This window comes from Zootoca vivipara, chromosome 8, assembly GCF_963506605.1.
Source record: "Zootoca vivipara chromosome 8, rZooViv1.1, whole genome shotgun sequence".
Taxonomy (NCBI): Eukaryota; Metazoa; Chordata; class Lepidosauria; order Squamata; family Lacertidae; genus Zootoca; species Zootoca vivipara.
Window position 1 is genome coordinate 9,451,945 of NC_083283.1, and position 26,087 is coordinate 9,478,031.

A 26,087-nucleotide genomic window follows, 5' to 3' on the forward strand; every position below is an offset into this window, starting at 1 on the left:
AGGCACAGAAGTCCTGTCCTCTATTGAGTCTGGCAACCCTAATGGGGTCCCATCAAACCCAACCTATCAGAGATCCTGCGATTCTGTGGTTAGTATAGCAACACCACTGGACGCAACCCCATGTCAGTACATTAATTGCTGGCTACTAGACTGTGGAAGTAGCCAGGTTTTAAAAATAAATGGAAAGAAAAAGAGAGAATAACCCTTTTCAGTGAACTTAGGCTGCAACCCTCAGCACAGCTAAGTGTGAGCAGCTGCCACTGAAGGGAGAATTTCCTCTTGAGTAAACATTATGGCAGTCTTCTTTTTTATTGTTGTTGTTGTTGTTGTTTAGTCGTGTCCGTCTCTTCGTGATGCCAGGCACTCCTGTCTTGCACTGCCTCCCGCAGTTTGGTCAAACTCATGTTCGTAGCTTCGAGAACACTGTCCAACTATCTCGTCCTCTGTCGTCCCCTTCTCCTAGTGCCCTCAATCTTTCCCAACATCAGGGTCTTTTCCAAGGATTCTTCTCTTCTCATGAGGTGGCCAAAGTATTGGAGCCTCAGCTTCACGATCTGTCCTTCCAGTGAGCACTCAGGGCTGATTTCCTTAAGAATGGATAGGTTTGATCTTCTTGCAGTCCATGGGATGTGTTGCTAGTGTGTGAAAACAGTCCAGATCCAAGGATCGCCAGACATGCACCTCGATGATGGAGACGTCAGGTGCCATCCTGGCGCCCGGGCATCTTCACTTATTCACAAGTGGCCAATTTGTTGTTTAGTCGTGTCCGACTCTTCGTGACCCCATGGACCAGAGCACGCCAGGCACTCCTGTCTTGCACTGCCTCCTGCAGTTTGGTCAAACTTATGTTGGTAGCTTCGAGAACACTGTCCAACCATCTCATCCTCTGTCGTCCCCTTCTCCTAGTGCCCTCAATCTTTCCAAACATCAGGGTCTTTTCCAGGGAGTCTTCTCTTCTCATAAGGTGGCCAAAGTATTGGAGCCTTTTTTTTATAGCCCTGGTTAAAACCTACCTGTTTTATCTAGTCTTGTGAGCTTTGGACTTTGTTACAGACCTTGGGTGAGGTTTGCCTTAAACTTAAAGGGACCCCTGACAATTAGGTCCAGTCACGGATGACTCTGGTGTTGCGATGCTCATCTCGCTTTACTGGCCGAGGGAGCCGGCGTACAGCTTCCAGGTTATGTTGCCAGCATGACTAAGCCGCTTCTCGCGAACCAGAGCAGCGCACGGAAACGCCGTTTATCTTCCCGCTGTACTTTGATGTGCTTTTGAACTGCTAGGTTGGCAGGAGCAGGGACTGAGCAACGGGAGCTCACCCCGTCATGGGGATTCGAAGCGCCGACCTTCTGATCGGCAAGCCCAAGAGGCTCAGTGGTTTAGACCACACCTCCACCCATGTCCCCGAGGTTTGCCTTGGATACTGGAAAATAAAGCCATTATGGTGTATTGGCGCAATTTGTAAAGCAGAGCTTGAGCGCACATCCTTGCATCTGCTCACCTGTACCTCTCACCTCTTTGCTGCCTCCGCTGATGAAATGTGTGTTGCAAGCGCTCCGGAGATCAGGAACCTTGCCCTTCCCTGCTTCTAAACCACTCGGATACAAGGTCCACTCACAATTTTAGGATAATTATCCGCGGCAGAAAGCCTGCCTGCCCAGGGGGGGTCTGACCACCTCTGCGATGGGTGGACTAGGACTAGCAGGAGGGCTTACACAATATGTGGGTGTGGGAAGCAAACAACACAGAACTCTGGAGAGAAATTGGAGAGGCGCATGTCCAAAGATAGATTGCGAGACTCTGCAGAAGAATGGAACTAAATCGTTTTAATTGGATTTTGAATAAATGTGCAATTAATTGAATTTTGCTGCGCTGTTATCTTTCTTACTGGGCTCTTCTGAATAATGCTTTTTATAGGGTAGGGTAGGGGGCACTGGGGATGGGTTTGTGGAGCCAGTGGGTTTGGGGACCATTGCTGTAGAAGGAGAGCGAGTCTTTCTAGGATCTGTGCTCAGGGTGCCGATTCTGCAGAACGTTTATAAGTTACGTTGGCCAAAGATTAGGAGAGCAAGTGCTGCTGCGTAATCAACTTGGGCAAACAGGCAGAGACCCCAAAATGGGAAAAAATAACTTTCTAGTGGCAAGGAGAAACAAGGAGTCTTTTGCCCCCTTTGCTTTTCTCGGGCAAAATGGACAGATTTCCAAACCCCTGCATTTTTCTTTCCCCAGTGAGCTAGCTCTATTTGTCGCTTTTTAAATGAAAAGATATGCGCTCCACCCTTCTGCTGCAATGCAGCTTAACAGTTAAGGTTGACAAAATGCAAAGAAGCAACCAAACAACAACTAAGCAATGGAATAACAGCAACGGATAAAAATGGCTTTAAAAACTGAAGCCTTGTAAAAACAAGAGAGGGGAAAAGCCAGACTCGTCCCTGAAGCTCTGACACCTGCCAGAGCAAAATGACGTGCGCCAGACAGCAAAGGGAGCCAACCAGTTCTCCTGTGGCAAGGAGTTCCGCAGTCAAAGGCCCTGTCTTCTGATAAGGACCTTGTGATAGGGACCCTACCCATTGTCCCAGCCAGCCATGCCTCTGCCATTCTCAGGACCCAGAGAACAGATTCTTCCCTCCCCAGCCAACCTTTCAGAGAGGGCAGCTTCTCTGGGACGGTTTTTATGTTAGGGGCAGCCAATGTGTTGGGACTAGATGATAGAATCAAGGAGTTGGAGAGTTGGAAGGGACCACGAGGGTCATCGAGTCCAACCCCTTGCAAACCCAGTCAGGTGGGCGGCATATAAATTTATTTATATTATTATTAAGCCCTGCTGGACCCATTGCCCACTTCCCCATTGTTTGGGGTAAAACATGCCCAATTGGCAATAATGTTTTTAAAAACTGAAACTTGAGTGTGTCTGAAAGCACTCACCGGGGGGAGGGAATCAAGGTTCTGTTCTTGGTTGGAAAAAATAAGACATACAGTATTTCCGCTTCATATGCTGCTAACATGAGCCTGAAGAATGACATTCATCAGGACTTCCCTGTTCCTGCAGAGAGCACAATTGCTTCCCCCCCCCCCGCCCCTTTAAAGAAAACCCACAGCACGAGATAGAAATAGCAGATGTGCGACTCTGAGGTCTCCAAACTGCCATGAGACGTGCTCGCCATTGTGAGCTTTTGTGATCTGCAAAAACCAAGCTCCGTAAGGAATGCTTCCTGCTTGGGATACTGAAGTATTTGGTTAAGGTCAGAGCAGGAGAATGTCGCAGAGCTCCGTGGAGGGAGAAACCAGTTAACCAGCCAAGTACTTGAGGGTCCAGGGGGGCAGAGCCCAGATACAAGGTTCAGTCCAGTCCTAAGGACACCTGCCGGATGTTGTTGCTCTAGCTCCATTCATCCTGGACCATTGGCCTTCTTGGTTGCAGATGATGGAAATCAAAGGACAGCAGATAGCTCAGTCGGTAGAGCATGAGACTCTTAATCTCAGGACTGTGGGTTTGAGCCCCATGTTGGGCGAAAGATTCCTGCATTGCAGGGGGTTGGACTAGATGCATTGCAGGGGGTTGGACTAGATGTTTTGCAGGAAGCACAGCAGAACTAACTTTGTGGCCAGCCAAACATTTGGACGCGGTTCTGCTGAGGGAGATCTCTCCATCTTCTCTCGCCGTAACCTCCCCAGCTGCTGTATATCTAAACAGCTACTTGACAATAGCACTTCAAGGAAATGGAAATTCTGTCTCCCTTCTCTCTCTTTCTCACTTTATGATGGTGCTGTCATATCCATCTGTGAATACTAAAAGTCCTCCTCCTATACAGCTGTCAAAATCAATTTGCTGATATCATTTCCGAACTGTCATCCTCTCCTATCCCCATTATTATTTCTCCTCCACCTGGCTGGTTCTAGGCAGTCTGAGAGTGGTGTTACCTAGCATTGCCGTGGCAGAAACCTTTTTGGCAGAGGGAGAGGCCTCTCGCAGTCTTGGGCATTGTTTCGCTTTGTGTGGGTTCCCTTCCCAGACTGTTTTGTTCCTCTCCAGCAGCAACAAAGCATTGAATAGGAACTTCGATTCTTATAAATAGGCCAGGCATGAGAGGCCCATGAGACATATCTTGGAGATGCATTGCGCCACTGGTATTGTTAAACAACTATATGATGTAATGATACCCCCCAAAATATGGCATCCCTCCACTAACCATTCTCCATCAATTAATGAGAAAAGAAATTGCATCTGAGACTTATCCAAAATTTCAGTGTTCAGGGGTTTTGGGTATGTTTACCTGTCTTAGAAGCAGAAGAAAACAAGAAGAGCCTGGTGGATCAGGCCAGTGACCCAACAATCCAGCATCCTGTTTTCACTGTGGGCTGTGGGAAAGCTGGATTTGAGCACAAGATTTGTGTCTGTGTCGAAACTAGCCAGCTGTACAGAGGCAGAATCTACATTTGTGGCTCCGCCCACCACCGTCATGCGGTCCTTGGAATATTGTCCCAAAAGGAATGCGGCCCTTGGGTTGGAAATATTCCCCATCCTTAATCGAAAGGGTGCAGAGCCAGCCTGTTTTGCCTAGTACAATATTTTAAATTGTTCCTCTTTGGAGAGGAACTCCAGTTTTCTCTTCTTGAAAAGATCTCTCATGAGCTAAAAGTATCTGAAGGGCAGCGCTTGAACGATCTCACATATTTTTATTATTTTATTTCTTATACAAGTATTGAGGCACATGGTCTCTTGGTGCCACCAGCATGTGCAAATATCTGGCTCATTTAAGACTATAGAACCTTTATTCTCAATAACAATGGAACTTGCAGGTGGAGAATATGTTTACTCTTCCGTATATTTATTATCTGTAAAGGGAGTATTTGTAGGACTTCATACTTTATTGTCCCTTTAGTGCTGCGCTGTATATTGGTCCTTTTAGTCCTTTCCGACTCTGTCTATATATGGTTTACATTTCTGATTCTTTCCCCTCTGTTAGTTATGCTTGCCCTTTTTCATAACAAATACACAATCTGCAAGCTCCAGTTTTCTGAATGTTGCTGTTCTCTGCGGTTTCTTGCAGAAAACACGCCCCCCAGTTCTCCAAGTGCGCTGACTCTTCCCTGATTCCCGTCTTCATGCTCGCCACTTGATTTCTCGGCGTTTGATTACCGAACACTCGAGTGGCAACTGGATACGTAGGCGCTGCTGAGCTGGAAAAGGGCAATCAGAATGATCAGGAATCTCTGGGGCAACTGCTCTGCAAAGGGGAAAAATTGCAGCGTTTGGGGCTTTTTAGCTGAGGAATGCAAGTAAAAAGGAGGGTTAGTGACAGAGTGTAATAAACTTTTTCAGGGTGTGCAGAAAGTAGATGGAAACACAAATCATTTGAGTTGGCTGCTGGTCATGACGGTTATTGCGCAACCTCCATGATCAGATCTGAATGCCAGTAGCTAGGAGTTGCAAGTGTGGAGATTATCTCCCGCTTGGACTACTGCAATGCGCTCTACGTGGGGCTACCTTTGAAGGTGACCCGGAAACTACAACTAATCCAGAATGCGGCAGCTAGACTGGTGACCAGGAGCGGCCGCCGAGGCCACATAACACCAGTCTTGAAAGATCTACATTGGCTCCCAGTACGTTTCCGAGCACAGTTCAAAGTGTTGGTGCTGACCTTTAAAGCCCTAAATGGCCTCGGTCCAGTATACCTGAAGGAGCGTCTCCACCCCCACCATTCAGCCCGGACTCTGAGGTCCAGCACTGAGGGCCTTCTGGCGGTTCCCTTGTTGCGAGAAGCCAAGTTGCAGGGAACTAGGCAGAGGGCCTTCTCGGTGGTGGCGCCCGCCCTGTGGAACGCCCTCCCATCAGATGTCAAAGAGAAAAACAGCTACCAGATTTTTAGAAGACATCTGAAGGCAGCCCTGTTTAGGGAGGCTTTTAATGTTTAATAGATTGTTTTATTTCATTTTTCTGTTGGAAGCCGCCCAGAGTGGCTGGGGAAACCCAGCCAGATGGGCGGGGTATAAATAATAAATTATTATTATTATTATTATTACTACTACTACTACTGTTGCACTCATCTCTCGCTTCCGGTAGACCTCTGGTTAGCTCCTGTGGGATAGGGGTTGGTGCACTAGGCAAGCACTTCACAGAATCACAGAATGGTAGCGTTTGAAGGGGACCACAAGGGTCATCTAGTCCAACCACCATCTGAAATTCGCGAGGCACCAGGCACATTTTGCACCTGGCTATTGGCCATGTGCGACCGAGTGAAGTTGCCCGGGCCCAACATCTCTGCCATCTGGAGGTGCATGCCTGGCAGTCCTTGGATCTGGACGGTTTTCACACACTAGCGATGCACCCTGTAGAAATTCTATCCGTGGTATTTTATCTGCACAATCAGAACGAATTTCAGGAATCAGAAAGTTGTGTTGAAAAAAAGACGGCTTTTGAGCCATTTGGCCCAAAAATGAAAACTAGGCATTCTGTTTTGGTGACTGTAACCCTGGTTTACAGTCATCAAAACAGTTTATATACAGTGGTACCTCGGTTTAAGAACAGCCCTGTTTACAAACGATTTGGTTTACGAACTCCGCAAAACCGGAAGTAGTGTCCTGCTTTGCGAACTTTACTTCGGTCTAAGAATGGAATCCCAATGGTGGAAGGGCACCAGCGGCAGGAGGCCTCATTAGGGAAAGTGCACCTTGGTTTAAGAACGGTTTCGGTTTAAGAACGGACTTCTGAAACGGATTAAGTTCGTAAACCGAGGTACCACTGTACGAGTTTCTAACACTGAGTCCAACACCCTGTTCTTAACTATCTGCATTGATAAGGGCCCCCATCTATGCATTTAAAGTGGCATCGTACTTTAATTTCTCTTTGGGGTAAGCCATGGCTGTTCAAAGTGCTGCTGCTTTAGCTATTATCATAGATCAGGCAAAGTCCTTCACTTGAGTTGAAAGGAACACTCATTCCTTGGTATTTCCATCGGCAATGGCCCATTCACACATGGAACGAATTGCTCCCGACATCCTTTTTATTCCTCAGTCAAGATGACTTGCGGTCAGGATGTTACTGGGGCTGTCCGACGTGGTCCCGCTTTCAACGCAGTTTGTGAAAGTTCTGGGGCGGTCACAGTGCTTATCCTGTCACTTCCTGCTGAAATCTCACAATGCTTTGTACCGCAAATGTTCCGATTAATTTTTGCCCCACGTTTGCTGCACGATCGCCCTTCCAGACAGGGATAATGTGGTGCCATTGGTGTGGGGTAGGGGGAAGCATTTCAGAACAAAGTGGAGCATGTAAATCCACAAAAGGCACACTATTTTTGTGGGAAGAACAAGTTGCAGAAAACACCCACAATAAAACCACAGAGTGGAGGGACAGTCAAGGGTGTGTGTGTGTGTGTGTGTGTGAGAGAGAGAGAGAGAGAGAGAGAGAGAGAGAGAGAGAGAGAGAGAGAGAGAGAGAGAGAGAGAGAGAACTGCCACTATATCCTTTCTGGCTGATTTCCATATAAAAGACCACTAACCTGCCCCCCCAAAGACCATTCTTCTACCAGGACATCATTTCATCAGCTCCTTAAAAATCCTTTTGAATTTCCTGACTGAAAAAGAAGTGCTTGTTTTGAATTCCAAAGCCAGGACCTCCTTTGCTTTGAAGTTACCTCAGACTACACAGGTGTAAAAGTTGCATGTTCTCCAGTCAGTTGGACTCAGTGTAATTTCCTATCGCTTGAATGGAGGGCTCTGCGGGGGGGGGGGGGCTTTCAAAAGGAAATGGACCCCCCCCCCCGATAGACATCATAAGCTTGTGGGCTTTAATTTGAAGGCAGCTAGCAATCTCCCACCCACAAGAAGCCGGGAGCTGGTAGGAGGAATAAATCAGCATATTCTTAAGAGTTGAGAGTCCTCTGGCACAAATGGAAATAAATCCTGAGAAGGAAACTGAAGAAGATGGAAGCATTTGAAAAGCCACTCGAGTCTGCCTCCCGGGCATGTTTGCACATGGCAAGGTGCATAGGATGGTATTCATCTACGTTTTACTCAGAGTAAACCCACTGAAATGAACAAAGAGCACTGAATACCTCTGGTATCTGGTCCCCGTGAAGCTGACCCTCAAACAACTGAAAGAAAGTTCCCTGCCTCTGAATTAACAAATTCATGTAGAGGCAAATCTACTACTGTATGAAATTTAACAAATCTTAAACTTCAGGACCTCTAATCCCAGTATATGTGTGTGTGTGTGTCCAGATCCGACTTCAGTCCTCCTTGTTCAAAAAAATTGGGTCTAATAGACTCAATTACAGTTGCACAACTCGACTCTTATTAGTATTATTATATTGTATATACTGTATTTCAACAATCCCAAAGTTTGAGAGTGGGTAGCATAGACGTCGTATAGGTGGACTGTCTCGGCAAGTTGGCTGTTCTGCTGAAGAGCACTTAACTTGATACATATTGCCTCTAGAAAAGGGCCTTGCAAGGAAGCTCTTATACAGTGAAACTGTACATAAATAGGTCGCTAGAAAAAAAAAACCAGAAAAAGAGTATTTTATAAAATGTGCTCCATGTAATATGAGATGATTCAGTTCAGCAGTTTTAATCAAAATCTGAGATGTAGTAGTTACCGTACATTTTTTTAAAAAAATTCTGCTACAACAACCCCACGGAAGGAGATAAAAGTGGTTACCCAAACCTCACTGCTGGTTTGCAGCAAAGGGGCCCTCGTGAAAGTTCAAGGTTCAGGGCCACAAAAATGTACGTCCGCCACTGCATTCATTTCCTTTTCTTGAATTTCCTAGAAGCTGACTGATGCTGGAAATTGAACTCTCTGGACTATATAGATTTCTGCACTGGTCTGACAAGGCAGCTGTGACATTTTTAGAATTGTTTGTGTAGAATAGTGGGGGAAGACACAGCTCTCAAAACAACCAGCTCTTTATTCTAGCTCTGAGTTCAGACTGAACAGTAGCTTAGCCAACTGGCTTATATAGTACTCAGTAACTTGCAACAGTAACAAACTTCCCCTGGCTACCCAATCCGTGAACAGCACTCTCAATCCTTCATTTGCATGTCGTGGACCTGAGTGAGAACTGCAGCCACAGTGGCCAGAAGGAGTACTGCAGTTAACTTAATGCATAACAGTTTGTTCTGATTTGGAGTAGGTGGACGGGTTGTTCTGTGCTTGGCTCCCCGTGTTCCCTGTTGGCCGATGTCCCCCTCCCCACACACACACCTAGATTTGCTTGCGACTGAGCCATGAGCAGGCCACTCCAAGCAAGCACTGAGGAGTGCTTGCATGTGAAAGACGTATGAGGCTGAGCTAGACAGCTGGTCCGTCTAGATCAGGGCTATCTACACTTCCGGCAGCTCTCCACAGTTTCACGCAGGAGTGTTTAGTTAGGGAATTACTAGGATCCTTCCGCATGCCAAATACTGCGCCCTTCCCCAAAGGACTGCAAACATAGTAGGTGGCCTTATGATTGAACCATCGTTGATCCGTCTAGTTCAGCCTTGTCTACCAATGTTAGAAACTCAGATGTATAAACTAGGCACCAAACGGTTTCTTAAACCAAGGCTACAGTTGCCAAAATGGAATTTCTTGCTGTTTTGGGGCAAGATGGCTCTAAAGTCTTATTTTTCAAAGGACCAACTGACTTATCAGTTAAACATCTGGCTAGGTTAAGAGCTTTGAGAACTTGAAAGAAGAGAAATCACTGGATCCAGGGACAGTCCACCTATATATTGGCCTCTTTTTCTTAATGGTGACACGAGCCATTCGTAACGTAGGAATATTTTTCACAGTTGTGAGCAGGGCAGCTGGGTGGGGTAAGTGAAGACAAGTGACGACAACAACAACATTTTTTTTTAATACCCCGCCCATCTGGCTGGGTTTCCCCAGCCACTCTGGGCAGCTTCCAACAAAAGATTAAAAATACATTAAAACATCAATCATTAAAAACTTCCCTAAACCAGGGCTCCCTTCAGATGTCTTCTAAACATCATATAGTTGTTTATTTCTTTGAGATCTGATGGGAGGGCGTTCCACAGGGTGGGCACCACTACCGAGAAGGGAGAATGTTGTTCACTGCTCCTGCTCAGGCTGCACAGAAAAAGCATTTTGGTTCCTGAAATTAGGTGTCTCTTTTGGTCTGGTGCGTCTTATGGAGCAAAAAATTACGGTGCACCTCAAGTGTCAAAAGCTGCGATTACTATCTGTTGTTTCGTGGCTTAAGAAGTCCAGATACGCTTCTTCAAGAGAACAGTTCTTAGGGCAAACAGGACTAGGGATTGGGGTAAAGGGAAGCTGTATTTATAGGAACAAGGGTTGGGTGAAGAAAGATACATTTAAGCGGGAACCAATAGCACTCAACTTTCCAGCGGAACCCAATCAGGCTGAGGATTGTGCTTGTCTCCTTTAAACAGACAAATGAACAGTACTCCCGCCAGATTACAGAATATTTGAATTAATACACAACACTATCATTGCACTTCCTTCCTTCCTTCCTTCCTTCCTTCCTTCCTTCCTTCCTTCCTTCCTTCCTTCCTTCCTTCCTTCCTCTCTCTCTCCCCCCTCTCTCTCTCTCTGTGTGTGTGTGTGTGTTGTGATTTTTGTCTGCAATATACTGACCTGCAGTGGCTTTCTGAAGGAGGGCAGCTTAGTAAACTGACCACAATAGTTTAGTTTTAAATAACTTGGGGGCGTTTAATCCTTCCCCCCGGGGGGGGGGGATCTGGTTTTGCTTATTATAGAGTAGCTGAAACTCAAAAGCATTTAGAAGGCGGTTATTGCTAGGGGTGGGTGGATGGGTGGGAGAAGCGTTGACGAACGGGTGGTTTATCAGTCATTAAATGCATGTGAGTTTGTCACTATAGTAACTTTATAGAAAACTTCAACTCGGATTTCAGAATTGCGCTTTGCCGTGCAAGCAAGTCAATGCATACATTAAGAAAACAGGGATTTCATGCCAAAGAACAGCCACGTTTAACACAGTTGGGGGTTGTATTCCTGCAGGCAGAGCCTTAAGCAAGGGTGGCCCAGTCTTGGTGAGTTGTAAGATGTTGTGAAATTTTATTTTACTTTTAAGAGACAGCCTGCCCATTGTACAGAATGAGGTGGTGGTAGAAGAGTCTCCTTGTTTTGGACTGCAGAATACCAGACTGCAGAGCAGGTGTCTTTTGTTTCATTTTGTAAATGTCACCCACACCAGAATCTCCCTCTGCACGCTTTAAACTCGCAAGTGGGAGAGGAAACTGCACTAACCCTTTCTCTCTGCACTATGGATTTATTTCACAAAAATTATACATCACTTGATTGTAAACAAACAAACACCCCCAAACAAACTTCAAAGCAGTTAACAAAATGGTATTAAAATTAAGAAAAACTTGCAGTTGTATTTTAAAACATGCAAAAGTTTTAAAATACTAAAGCAGATTAAAATTGCCTAAATTGGGGCCGCCGTACGTCCCACCATTACCGGGATTTCAAAGATGACGTCGGGGGGTGGGGGTGGGTTGTCCTGGATCTTAGACAAGTCAATGGAAAAAAAGTGGGGTTTGGGGTGTTTTAGTAAAAAAAAAGAAAATCTGGACAAATTTGAAGTTTTCCTTTAAAAAAAGAAAGAAGAAACTCAGCAATTTTGGGGGTTTCCTAAAGGGAAAAAACTCAATAATTTGGGGGGTCTTCCTAAGCTCGACAATTTTTGGGGTGTCCTGGTTTTTACTTTTTGAAAAGTGGCAAAATCATAGCACATTGATTCTAAACATCTGGGTAGGGTATTCTAAACAAGAATGCTTTTAGCAGTCAGCGGAAAGAGTACATTGAAGGCGCCTGCTTGATCTCAATAGGCAGGGAGTTCCAAAGTGGCGCACTAAACGGCCAACTTCTTACAAGTGCAGAATGGGTGGCTATTACGTGGCACCTGCAGGAAGTGAGGGAGCAAGATAAACCCTTTTTAACCTCCTCATTCTGTGCAAGCTGAGAATGACGTGATAGAATTTTGAGATGGTGGAAGAGACTGATACAATAGCCGTCTTCAAATATCTCAAGGGCTAGACACATGGAAGAAGGGAGCATGCTTGTTTTTTTTTTCTGCTGCAGAGGGTAGGACTCGAACCAAGAAAGTTACAAGAAAGGAAAGTCTGACTAAACTTTCTGACAGTAAGATCTGTTTGGCAGTGGAACAGACTCTCCCCTGGGAGGTTGTGGACTCTCCTTCCTTGGAGGTTTTTAACCAGAGGTTTGGTGGCCATTTGTCATGGATGCTTTAGTTGAGATTCCTGCATTGCAGTGGGTTGGACTAGAGGACCCTTTTAGGGTCCCTTCCAACTCTGTACTTTCAGTATGTATGCATAGTCAATGAGAGGTGCGAGCTTGCTTTTGCCGGGGAATCTTATTTATATTAGGTCACCACTTAAGAAGGCCCACCACTTATAGGCCCACCACTGATGCCATTCTCTCTTGCCACATCAGTGTGGCACACCACACCCTTTGAAAACCCACTGCCCTAACACAACAGTTCCACTTAAAAACACACAGGCAGACTTTTTGAAGTGACTGGGGAATGAGCTGAAAAGTGTGGGGTGAAGGAATGATCAATGGAAAAATACCCACAAGCAAATCAGGATGAAGAGTGATTGTCGAATAACCACCCCAGAAATGCTCCATAAAGACCTGACATAGTCTGACTTTAACCTCTAGGCAAGTTGTGCAAGCAGATTAGGGTGAAATAGGTCTACTGTTAATCTAACCTTAAAAGTGCAGAGTGCGTGGATTTTTATAAATGTGCCTTCTAGCAATTGGAGTACATCTGAACCCTAAAAATATCCAGCTTATTTTATATTTGTGTTTCTCTCTCCCTCCCCCAGAATAGATCAACATTCAACACAGATGTTCTAGTGCAGAGGGACAAGACTAAATCTGCCCCCTCTGGGTGCTGCAAGGTATGGACCCGGGTGGAAAGCAATGTGTTGTTTTGGTATACGTGAGATCACGCCAGTGACTCTACGGCAAAATGGTCGTTCCATTGCATGCTCGGTGGTGCAGCCTAAAGTTCAGGCCCGCACAATTTGTGGTCCATCGTGCCAGACTCAGCTCACCACCCATGTTTTGTCGTCCCTCCGTTTTTCATTTGTTCCTTTTATTTGGAAATAAAAACTGGAGGTTTAACGAGCTTCTTGGCAAAGATGGCATTCAGTTTGTGGGCCGCAAGCTGTACAGATGAGAACTGAATTGGCACGTAGATTTCTGAAATGTTTTCTTCTTTGTCACAATTACATAGCTGCAAAGTCTCCCGTATTCCCCGGGAAACTCCCGTTTTTCCAGCCATTTCCCGCTGGCAGCCCGGATTAAAAAAAAAAACCCCTGTAAATCCCCCAGATTCTTACCAGCCTGGGGAGGCTCCTTCTGCGCATGTCTGGAGTCTCTGGACATGCACAGAAGCGATTTCTGGCGCTGCGGCCATTTTGGAAATGGGCAGAGCATGCGTAGAAGCGACTTCCAGTGCTGCTCTGCCCAGTTCCAAAATGGCCGCAGCGTGACTTTCGGTGTCGCGCCGCTGCCGATCCTGGAATTTTCAATCTGGGAGTTGGCACCTATGCAGTTAGGACTTGACCAAGGTAAGGTAACAGACCCCTGGACGGTTAAGTCCAGTCAAGGGTGACTGTGGGGTTGCGGCGCTCATCTCATTTTCAGGCTGAGGAAGCCGGCATTTGTCCACAGACAGCTTTCTGGGTCATGTGGCCAGCATGAGTAAACTGCTTCTGGCACAATGGAACACTGTGGCGGAATCCAGAGTGCACAGAAAATCTGTTTGCGTTCCCACCACATCTATCTACTTGCACTGGCGTGCTTTCGAACTGCTAGGATAGCAGGAGCTGGGACAGAGCAACGGGAGCTCACCCCGTCGTGGGGATTCGAAGCGCCGACCTTCTGATCGGCAAGCCCAAGAGGCTCAGTGGTTTAGACCACAGCACCACCCACTTGACCAAGAGCTTATGTTGCATTATGGTGCTGGACTGTGTCACCCAATAAGAATACCCAGGGTCCCTTGCCACAGCAGCCCCCCTGCAGTGAAGTGGAGCCACCATTTGGATGGCTTCAAAAGAGAACAGGACACATTCTTGCCCTGATCCAGCAGACCCTCCTTCCATTCATAACACAAAGTTCAAATGAATAATAAATAAATAAATAAAACCAATCTCAGACAAATCTAATCGGTTTTGAAGGCTTTAGCGAGGAATCAAAACATTTTACAGTGCAGAGCAAGCTAAAGAATGGAAAAAGAAATTCAAGCAGCTGAAACTGGCACAGCCTCTTGCAACCGCCCTGTGCGTTATATTATCACTATTCCCATTGGACAGACTGAGCATGGGAAAGTGTGCACACACACTGTGCTCGGTATTCTGAATATATATATATATATATATATATATATATATATATATATATATATATATATATATATCCAAGTGGCAGGCCTCTGTTCCTCTTTGTGCAGCAAAGGCAAACAAAAGACAGCAACAAAATGTAATAAAAAGGATTGCTGCTTGTTCCAGCAAGAGTCAAGATTTGCAAAAGGGATTTTGGAGCACAGTAAGAGTCGGTTTGAGTTGCCAAATAGCAGCCTTGCCTTTCAGGTTAAGTTTGTGTTCCTGGAACACATAGGCTCTCGGAGGCAATGTGTGTTTTGAGCAGTGAACATCCCAGGACTTTGACTCGAGGGGGGCGGGAAATTGTCGGTTTTCTTCCTTGGGGCATTTTCTACTCCTAGACTTGTAAGCAGCTGTCATGCACTTAGCCAAGCCAAGCCTATTTAAGCCGCTGCTCTCTGCTCTAGCACTCTGCATTATTATCTTTTTAAAAAATACTTCCTGGGAAAGGAAGGGTGGGTGGCTTTTCCATCCTGACATGAATGGAAGATCCTATGCGGTCTGCATCACTTTGAAATCAACTGGGGCTGCACATCATCCAAGTACGTCCCCAAGAGGGACGCGGGTGGCGCTGTGGTCTAAATCACTGAGCCTCTCAGGCTTGCCGATCAGAAGGTCGGCAGTTCGAATCCCTGTGACAGGGTGAGCTCCCGTTGCTCTGTCCCAGCTCCTGCCAACCTAGCAGTTCGAAAGCACACCAGAGCAAGTAGATAAATAGGTACCGCTGTGGCGGGAAGGTAAATGGCGTTTCCTTGAGCTCTGGCTTCCGTCACGGTGTTCTGTTTCTCCAGAAGCAGTTTAGTCATACTAGCCACATGACCTGGAAAGCTGTCTGTAGACAAACGCTGGCTCCCTTGGCCTGAAGCGAGATGAGCACTGCACCCCCATAGTCGCCTTTGACTGGACTTAACCTTCCAGGGGCCCAGGAGAACAGCCTTTACCAAACGTGCCATGGGCTTTGAAGCACTCGAACTCAGGACGCATGGGAGAAATGTGCTAAGAGGAAGCCATGCTTGGCAAATCCACACTGTGATCAACTCCCGCCCGGAAACCAATATCCCCACAGTGGAAGGACGTGTGGATCCAGAACTGGCCTCCATAGTCACTTACGGATCATTGTTAAAAGGTCTTTGTTTATGGAAGACAATCTTACTCGGCTACGAGTGATCACCAAAGAAGAAGAAGAAACATCTTAGTCCTTTTTAATTTCTGTTACGAGATGCATTGGAATAATCCAAGTGGCTTTTTGTCATGTCACTCATTAGAAAGTTTATTTCAGGAAAATCATTCTGCATTTGACCAAATCTCTGAACATGGCTGGCTGGCTGGCTGGCTTGATGACAGATTCCTGCTTCTTTCCTTTCCTTTCCTTTCCTTTCCTTTCCTTTCCTTTCCTTTCCTACCAGTGTGGTGTAGTGGTTAAGAGTGGTGGACTCGTAATCTGGTGAACCGGGTTCGTATCTTCGCTCCTCCACATGCAGCTGCTGGGAGACCGTGGGCTAGTCAAACTTCTCTGAAGTCTCTCAGCCTCACTCACCTAACAGAGGGTTTGTTGTGGGCGAGGAAGGGAAAGGAGAATGTTAGCCGCTTTGAGACTCCTTAGGGTAATGATAAAGCAGGATATCAAATCCAAACTCCTCCTCCTCCTCCTCCTCTTCTTCTTCTTCAAAAAGGAAGAGAAATTAAAAATTTCAACCACTTGGCTAGATGATTTAATGCATGAACAGGAGCTAAAGTCCTGGGGCCATGAGGTAAAACCATTTGCTCTGGATGACGTCCAGTTGTCGATATGGTTGAGGTTTATTCTCCAAGACAGGTGCAAGTTCCTTAACAACTTCATTATTCTCTGCCAAGGCTGCCAATGGGATTTTCTGAGCCAAATACATTTGGCTGGTTTTTTAAAAAATAAAAATGAATGTGTACATATATACAGATACTTTAAACTACAGTAATACCTCGGGTTACGAACGCGATCCGTTCCGGATCGCAGTTCGTAACCCGAATAGTTCGCAAACCGAGCGTGATGGGCGCCGCCATTTTGCGCATGCGCAAAGCGCTATTTTCGCGCTTTGCGCATGCGCAAATCGCGCGCGCGGCGAAAACACTTCCAGGTTTGCGCAGTTCGTAACCCGAACTGTTCGCAAACCGAGGTGGTCGTAACCCGAGGTACGACTGTATATCCATAATCAAGGATGTCGGCTATTCATCTAATCCATCAGGAATAGCCATTGAGGTGCCTTTCAGATGTTGGAATTTAATTCCCATTATCCCTGACCATTGGCCATGCAGGCTGGGATTGGTGGTAGCGGTACTCCTACAACATCTGGAAATAACCACCTTGGCTATCTCCATATACCAAAAGGGATATCACTTCCACTCAATTTTTCAAAAAAATTGGCCACACCTATAAATTACCCAACATCATTCCATATGAGTATATCCTTATTCTGATTTATTTCTAGATTGGCATGTATTTAAAGTACCAAAGAATAACACTTTATACAGAACACTAAAATGATCAAGTATAATGAAGCAGTGCTCCCCAACCTTTTTATCGCCGCGGACCAGTCAATGTTTGATAATTTTACTGCGGCCCGCTGAGGGGGGGGGGCGTTGATTGTTTCGTGGCCCGCCGAGGGGGGGCGTTGATTATTTATATTTTATTTAGATTGTTTTGATTTAATAATTTTAATTTAATTGTATTAAATGTTCCTTGGGTGGCCCGGTACCAATTGATCCACGGACCGGTACCGGTCCGTGGCCCGGGGGTTGAGGACCACTGTAATTAAGTATAGGATAGAGGAACATAAATACAATATTGGCTGTAATAATAACCCGCTCATAAATGGTATTTTATGTTAGTTGGAAAGGAAGATAGCTGTTAATGTCTGTTGTTGTTGTTTAGTCGTGTCCAACTCTTCGTGACCCCATGGACCATAGCACGCCAGGCACTCCTGTCTTGCACTGCCTCCCGCAGTTTGGTCAAACTAATGTTAGTAGCTTCGAGAACACTGTCCAGCCATCTCGTCCTCTGTCGTCCCCTTCTCCTAGTGCCCTCAATCTTTCCCAACATTAGGGTCTTTTCCAGGGAGTCTTCTCTTCTCATGAGGTGGCCAAAGTATTAGAGCCTTAGCTTCACGATCTGTCCTTCCAGGGAGCACTCAGGGCTGATTTCCTTCAGAATGGATAGGTTTGATATTCTTGCAGTCCATGGGACTCTCAAGAGTCTCCTCCAGCACCATAATTCAAAAGCATCAATTCTTCGGCGATCAGCCTTCTTTATGGTCCAGCTCTCACTTCCATACATCACTACTGGGAAAACCATAGCTTTAACTATACGGACCTTTGTCGGCAAGGTGATGTCTCTGCTTTTTTAAGATGCTGTGTTAATGTCTAAGCCATATCTATTCTTCGTAAAGTGACTGAATGTCACTTTTCTGCAGTGTTCCAGATTTTAAGCAACACATTTTCGGTACAGTATTGGTGTTTTTCTGTCCTTCTAACTACGTAGCAATCAAAATTTAGCAGCTGAGAAGATTCCGTACTATTCTTTACAAAGCCTTCAAAATGTCATAATAATGTCCCAGCAGAAACTAGTGGCATTGTTTAACTTAGATATAAAATAAAATCCTATGCACCCCCTAAATCTGTCCTATGGTTCCCACTAACCCAGAGCAGACGGGGGGGGGGCATGTGTGGAGGAGGGAGAGGAAAGTCAGGTTGCCAAATGCAAATCCACCCCCTAACAAAACGAGTGGATTTGATACCTCCCCATCTATCTCAGATACCAAAGGCAAAGACAGTGTTATTTCTGTTTAAAAACTGCACCCACTTCTCAGATTTGGTTTATAAAGCATATCAGCGAAGGTAGTTTCCATATATCCAGATTTGCGCCTAACTCCCCCCCATGTCTGTTTGTGGAAACGCTTATGTTTCGCGAGGGATTCTGGGAAACTGTCCACAGCATGCGCTAGGGTTCACACTGTGCGCTAGATGCTATCCTAATATTGGCCTTGGCTCCGCGTTTCAAACCTCAAAGGCAAGCATCCCTGGCGAAGCTGGCCAGGTGCTCAGGTTGTCTCCTTGCGCTCTGAAGCGGTGCCAAAGGATAAGCTCGGAAGTGCTGCGCTTGCTCATTTTGTGTGGCTGGGAATAGAAGGCCACTTAATGCAATGCCTTCCGCAATATAAACACCTCAGGCTCTGTAAAGGAAATGTGTCTCCTCCGTTTCTGTCAGCACCCCTTTGATGCAACCCGCAGAGTCACGAAGAAAGCCTGGAATCTTTGACCCCCTGCCCCTGCTTTCCCAAGGTGAAATAAAATAGGGTGCTTTGATGGCTTACTGCCTAAAGAGCATCGGCTTGGAGACACCCTTAAATTGCACCCTTGATAACTCAGTCCTAGGTCTTGCCTCCATGCATAGGATTATTGAGAGTCTTTTTTTAGGATACGGTAGATTCCCTCGATCTGCAGTTTGCTCTAGTGCATTTAGTACCGTTAGTTTCCTGTGAAATGCACTTTGTGGGTTTTCCAACAAACCACACAACTTTTAGTGAAATTGCCAAGGCTGGGGACTAAGTCTCTGGAGGAGATGAGATAAAAGCAAATGTCATGGGCTGCCAAGAAGGAAAAAAAAGAAAACACGCTTTATACCAGTTGTGACAACAGCAAAATTTGAGTGGGGCTTACTTCACGGTAACTGGCTGCCTGGAACATGAGACTCAGTAGAGTGGGTGGCATTTGCAAACTAAGCTTCGCTGTGAAATTAACGCAAAATTACTGCATTCCAGTGTGCATTGCTCTTTTCTAGGACTTACTGAAACCGAGGCCCAGTTTGCACTATGCTTTAACAGTATCAGAAACATTCCTGGCTTCCCTCAAATAATTCTGGGAAATGGAGGGTCAACTTGCATAAACTTGGCCTAAATGCTGAAGTTTGCCAGTAGAAGGGAGAGATAAAAGATCTGCCCCCCCCCATCCCGGCCAATAAGTTTTCCCATCCCTGCCATAAGAAAAACCTTGGTTTCAGCTTTGGGTTAGGCTGGGAAAAAGCTAAACGGCAAGCCTGATTTTGCTAAACCGAGCCAGTGTGGTGTAGTGGTTAAGAGCGGTAGAGTCGTAATCTGGTGAACCGGGGTCGCGTCTCCGCTCCTCCACATGCAGCTGCTGGGTGACCTTGGGCTAGTCACACTTCTCTGAAGTCCCTCAGCCCCACTCACCTCGCAGAGTGTTTGTTGTGGGGGAGGAAGGGAAAGGAGAATGTTAGCCGCTTTGAGACTCCTTTGGATAGTGATAAAGCGGGATATCAAATCCAAACTCTTCTTCTTCTTCTTCTTCTTCTTCTTCTTCTTCTTCTTCACCAGGAGGATGGAAGCAGCCATGATCTCCTCTTGAGAAGCCTTCATGCTCAAGTGTTCATGGTTTTGCTTAGTGAGACACGCAGACCAGGCACACAGACCAAGTTTTGTTTGGATATCTTACTGCTCAAGGGAGAGATGCATTACAATGGAGAATGCCCTGAGAGGGACTGGACAGTTTAAATCCTCTGCTTGGCCCCAAATGGAGCACCTGTAGCTAAACAAGCCTTCTGATGTTTCTGATGTGCTAGGTTTGTCTGGACCAAAATCCGAATGGCACTTACATAATGCCTGCATATAGTCATTTGTGGGGAGTTTTTTGGGGGGGCATCGGGGGAGAGAGAGATGTGAACAGTGAAAACTGTATGCTCACGATAGAGCCTTCCTTTTTGATGGAGGTGGCTGGGCGCCACGGAAAACATAGGCATTCTTGTTTCATAGGATCCAAATGAAAATGTTTCTGCTGTTTGTAAGTGCCATTCATTTCCCTGGACACACACACAAACACTCTTCCTAATTCAGCTGTTCCTGAAAAAGTCATAACTAGATATTGATGTCCTCTAGGCAGGCTTACAAATCTGCAGAGTTGCCTCCTTTTCAATTAGGGAACACAGAAAGCTGTTTTCTATTGAGTCAGGCCACCGGCACACCAACTCAGTCTTGCGCTCAACAGCTCTGCATGGTCTTTCTCAACCCTACCTAGAGATGCTGAGGATTGAACCCAGGACTAAGCTCCGCATGTGGGGCATGCGCCACCCTTCTACAGCCAACTACAGCCCTTCCCGTTTTGTATGTGGCGGGTGGCAGTTCTACGCTGCAATTATGGGCTGCATTCTTAAAAATTATATGTGGCACCATTAATAATGTGGTGCATTTTTAAAAAGGTAAAGGGACCCCTGACCATTAGGTCCAGTCGTGACCGACTCTGAGGTTGCGCGCTCATCTCGCATTATTGGCCGAGGGAGCCGGCGTATAGCTTCCAGGTCATGTGGCCAGCATGACAAAGCCGCTTCTGGCAAACCAGAGCAGCACATGGAAACGCCGTTCACCTTCCCGCTGTAGCGGTTCCTATTTATCTACTTGCATTTTGACGTGCTTTCGAACTGCTAGGTTGGCAGGAGCTGGAACCAAGCAACGGGAGCTCACCCCGTCACAGGGATTCGAACCGCCGACCTTCTGATCAGCAAGCCCTAGGCTCAGTGGTTTAACCATAGCGCCACGTGGGTCCCTGCATTTTTAAGAACATACAATAGCAGCAGTGGGGTGGCAGGAGTGGGTTGTCCCCCTGGAGACTCCTTTCTTGATTCAAATCTCAGCTGCAGGAAGGTGGTTTTCTTTGGAACCCGTAGTAAAGGGGGGAAAGGGGATGGATTTTATTCCGCGAATGAATGCCTTTGCTTAATGCCTGATTCTGCCAGTTATGCAAACCAGATAACCTTTTGAGTTGTACCCTCTCTTTTTGGTGTCTTCCACTTGGTTACTGTTCCCTCCCCCCTTTTTTGCATTATGCTTCTGCTTGCTGTTTTGATGTCATTGGCAGTGGGGACTGGAAACCTCACACCGGCCTGTACTTAAATAGGATACAGTGCTTAATTAATACCCTGATTAATTTTTGATGATTAATTGTTCTCTAATCTTCTGCTGGGCTTATTCTTTCTGCACACTCTCACTCCGAGCCGAGGTGATGGATCATCTTGTCAAGGTTGAGGTAGCGCCGAATTGATTAAAATCTATTTCACTGTGCATCTCTTTAGCAAGGGCAGAAATTCCGTGCCTTTTTTTTTTTAAGCGAAGCCCAGCCTTTTGTAATGAATGAGGCCGGGTGTTGTCATTTTTAAGCCACTGTGGCAGAGCCTACATCCCTCAGGGATGGTGCACGAAGAGGCAGAAACTGCTGAGCAAGGAAAATGATAAAGAATCGTAGAATTGTAGAGTTGGAAGGGATCCCCGAGGGTCATCTAGTCCAGCCCCCTGCAATGCAGGAATCTCAGCTAAAGCATCCATAACAAATGGCCATCCAACCTATGCATCGGACCACAGGAAAGATCTGTCTGAGTGCAACATTCCGTCACACTCTGGTGTGACCAACAAGATACTAAAACAGGCACCCCCAAACTTCGGCCCTCCAGATGTTTTGGACTACAATTCCCATCTTCCCTGACTACTGGTCCTGTTAGCTAGGGATCATGGGAGTTGTAGGCCAAAACATCTGGAGGGCCGCAGTTTGAGGATGCCTGTACTAAAACATCAGGCCCTTGTTCTGTGTTGAGATGTGACAGGCACTCTGCGCTTTCCAGAAACAAAGACCTTTGCGTTTTGACATGCTTTTTCCAGCTGGGTGAAAACGCGTTTGTCTTCGGTATTAATTTTGCATTGTTTTTAAACCCATCTTTTACTTGCTTTTCTCCTACTGCCTTAACTATCCCCCCCCCCCGCATTTATGGTGGACTTGGAGGGCCATCTTGAGAAATAAGTAAAAAAGCTATGCATTCTCTGATGACGCTTGATATATTAGCAAGCTTTAATTCTGAATGGTTGGTGTTCGCCACCCCGGCACACCCCTTCACTTCCTTCCTTGTCACTATGGGTAAAAATGAAACACCAGTTTTGGGGCGACATTCCCTGACCTTAAACATGCTGAACGTCACTAACAAGATCTTAAGCATCCAAAGAGGAACTGCAAGGTACATTAGACGGCGCTCATACTACCTGGTTTCAGGTAGCTCATGTTCATTCTTTTGCACTTCATTTGGAGATGCCTACTCACACCTACCTTGTTTGAATGCTTATGGGGAAGGTCAGCACCTGAAGGGTGCTGCTTCTCTAATATACAGGAATCTATTAGATCATGAAGCGGCTGTGTGTGCTAGAGGCCTTCAAATTGTGCCAGATATTGGAAAATAATATATATAATAAGAATAATATAAGAGATAACTGGGTATTGAAACTTGCTTAACCTAAATCATATATCCCAGTTTCCAGCGGCCCTTTAAAGTACGCTTCACGCAGAGTATACGCAGTCAGAAGTTGACCTGGCTAAGAAAACACCACCAAGAACGTAGGGTATTATTTCCCTCATATGAAACCCCTTACTAGCTGCACACTTGTAAAAGTATGCAGATGAAAATACAAACGGTTGGGTTTCTTTAACTGAAAAACAAACTGAATCTAAAGAGACTTTAAACTAAAGATAAATGCTTTCTCCCACATTCTAAACCTCCCACATAACTTCCATTAAACTACCCGAGAATTAACAGCAAACTAGCATTCTAACTAAGCAATCATACTAAGATTCAACTAAGGAATCTCTTAAACTGAGAACAACTGACAGAGTGATCTACTACGTCGATGAATCAAACTGAAAGATCTAACTAAGAGATACAGAAGGCTTTCTGGCAGAGCCTTATATACAAAAAGCAGAGTCCACGCCTGTCAACAATTAACAGAATCACCGGCACCTGTTTCTCTTAAACAGACAGTATTTACATTAGACCGGCTCTAAAGTAACTTGACTATTCAAAAAATCCAACACCAGAATCAGATTTACGCCTCCCAATTGAAGATCACAGATGGGAGGGTATCTGGACCCCACTCAAAACCATCTCTGCTCGTTTACAAGAGGCCCTCGATCAAGGCATCCTCCGATGGCACTGGGTGTCAAGTCAGGCTGGCAAAAATTAACCCCTCCCTTTCCCCTTTATGTTGGAAGGGCTGGGGAAAGCTTGGTTCATTTATTCTTGTTTGGTGGGAATGCCCTTACCTTAAAAACGTTTGGAATAGAGCATTCTCCATTATATCCGCAATCCTCCTCCTTTCTCCGAATCCTGCCTTAGCCCTGCTATCTTTGGACATGGTCTTGGGCTCCACCCTGCACCACAGCGAACTAGTAGGCTTCTTATAGACCGCATCACAATTAGCGATAGCTCAGTGATGGAAGACCGAGACTGAAATACCCCTGAAATACCCCTTTTGGAGGTCTTTAAGCAGAGCCGAAGAATTGATGCTTTTGAATTATGGTGCTGGAGGAGACTCTTGAGAGTCCCATGGACTGCAAGAAGATCAAACCTATCCATTCTGAAGGAAATCAGCCCTGAGTGCTCACTGGAAAGGACAGATCGTGAAGCTGAGGCTTCAATTCTTTGGCCACCTCATGAGGAGAGGAATCCTTGGAAAAGACCCTGATGTTGGGAAAGATTGAGGGCACTAGGAGAAGGGGACGACAGAGGACGAGATGGTTGGACAGTGTTCTCGAAGCTACGAACATGAGTTTGACCAAACTGCGGGAGGCAGTGCAAGACAGGAGTGCCTGGCGTGCTCTGGTCCATGGGGTCACGGAGAGTCGGACATGACTAAACGACTAAACAACAAAACAAGAAGCAGAGGCTTGACAGGCATATGTCAAGAATGCTTTGATGGTGTTTCCTGCTCGGCAGGGGGTTGGACTGGATGGCCCTTGTGGTCTCTTCCAACTCTACAATTCTATGATTCTAACATATGGGAAAATAATATCTGGGATACAGCAATGCCCCGACCCAGGAGGGCAATTAAAGGCACAATGAATAGAGACACCTCCCAAGAAACATGGGCACCTTTCTTTTAACTACAGTATGTTAATGGCCAGAATCAAAACCTTCTTATGCCAACCGCTCAATATTCTCAGTCCAGAGGTTACGTTAAGTAATATGTTTGAATGTTGAATTCTAGAGACAATGGATAAAACACGCACCATTAGATGTACTGCTGGATAAGTGTTTAAAGGCTATTGTATTTGCGTTTGTTTAAAAACCAATAACATTTTATTTTTTAAAAAATAAGATTCTAGCAATATGCAACTCTTTGCTCTGCACACTATCCATCTGTCATGGCAGATGTTCTGCCAGTGAAAGTGATAAGCATGGCATGTGTTTATACATGCACTTTATTCCATCCTTACCCTCAGCATGTTACTAAATAAGCCATCAGAAATTAAAAGGGTACTGTGCCTTAGGTGACAGAAAAAATTTGTCTCAGGTCTGAGCCTCAGGAGGCTTTGGGGCTACAAGACCTGCTAATTATCATCATGCTCATTATTATTATTTATACCCCGCCCCTCTAGCCAGGTTCCCCCAGCCACTCTGGGCGGCTTCCAACAAAATATTAAAATACAGAATACTTCACATTTGTATAAGACGTACGAAGAGTATGCTGGTGCTGCGCAAATTAAACCCAATAAACCCAACTCCAAATCATGCCACCAAGAGCGAGCCCACAAGACAATCTGGTCATGTGGTTCTTGGCCAATGGGCTTTCTCCCCGCTAGATGCTTTTCAGATGTTCTGTGTAGCACTTGGAGGTGACGGTTGGGTATGGGACAGGGGCACCCAGTGGGTGAGATGACAGTGACCCCCACTGCTTCTTTTAGGTTGCCTTCCAGTCCTGTTATTGGGCCGCAACTCCCATCATGTGCAAAGGATCTAGGGGTCATAGTGGAACACAAGCTTAACGTGAGCCAACAGTGTGATGCAGCAGCAACAAAAAGCTAATGCTATTCTAGTGCAGTCTCCCAATTGTTTGCTTGCTTTTCTAGGCAGGGTGGAAGAAATTGCATTTTCCCTCCTCCTTGGAAATGCAACCAGTTACGGACTCTGTGGCGTTCAGACATTTCATTGAGTGAGTGAGTGGGAAATATGGTGGGATAAAAGCCCAGCTGCCACATCTCCTTTTCTGGGATAAATCATTCTAAAGTGATGGTGGCTACCGATTTGAATGGTTTTTAAAGGGGATTAGACAAAGTCATGGAGGAGAGGCTTGTCAGTGGCTGCTAGCCACAATGGCTGTATTCCAACTCCACTGTGAGAACAGGACGCTGGTCTAGATGTGTCTTTGTCCTGATTTAGCACGACTCTCCTTATGCTCTTATGATAACAGCTTAGACAGGTTGACGTACTTTGGATTTTTTTTCCTTTCTGGGTGGTTGAAAGAGGCAGGAAAGGGGGTATGAGGTCATCCCATGTTTTTCAAACTCCACTCAGAGATAAGAACCAGCAGAATTTCCCGGACTTGTGTTTCACCACAGCTGCCATTTGATGTGAAGCGAGGGAGAGAGTTGAGAAGCATTTGAAACTCACATTTCCCTTGATTGGCATTATCAAACACTTGCTTCCAGCTTTTAAGAATGTTGACTCAGCCTTTAATTGGGCTCCCGTTCCAAGATCTGAACCAAGCAATGTTTAAGCAGTGAAGAAGTACCCTTTCGTTACTGGCCACTTAACACATGCCTTGCTTGTGTAATCATGGCAAAATGCTAATAATTATGATAAATGTGTGTGTGGAGGAAGAGCTTGTATATTGCA

At 45.8% G+C, this 26,087-nt stretch overlaps 1 protein-coding gene across 6 annotated transcripts in view; it reads left to right on the forward strand.

The window, feature by feature from the left end:
- The window catches only part of ST3GAL1 (ST3 beta-galactoside alpha-2,3-sialyltransferase 1), a 106,237-nt gene that overhangs the window by 24,479 nt on the left and 55,671 nt on the right, over positions 1-26,087 (forward strand). For 3 of the 6 annotated variants that reach the window (XM_060277600.1, XM_060277602.1, XM_060277601.1), the window contains exon 2: positions 12,836-12,910. The exons of 2 other annotated variants lie outside the window; for them this stretch is intronic. The gene's annotated coding sequence lies outside the window, so the exon portion shown is untranslated. The remainder of the gene's footprint in view (positions 1-12,835; positions 12,911-26,087) is intronic. One more of the 6 variants, XM_060277603.1, reaches the window with a different exon arrangement.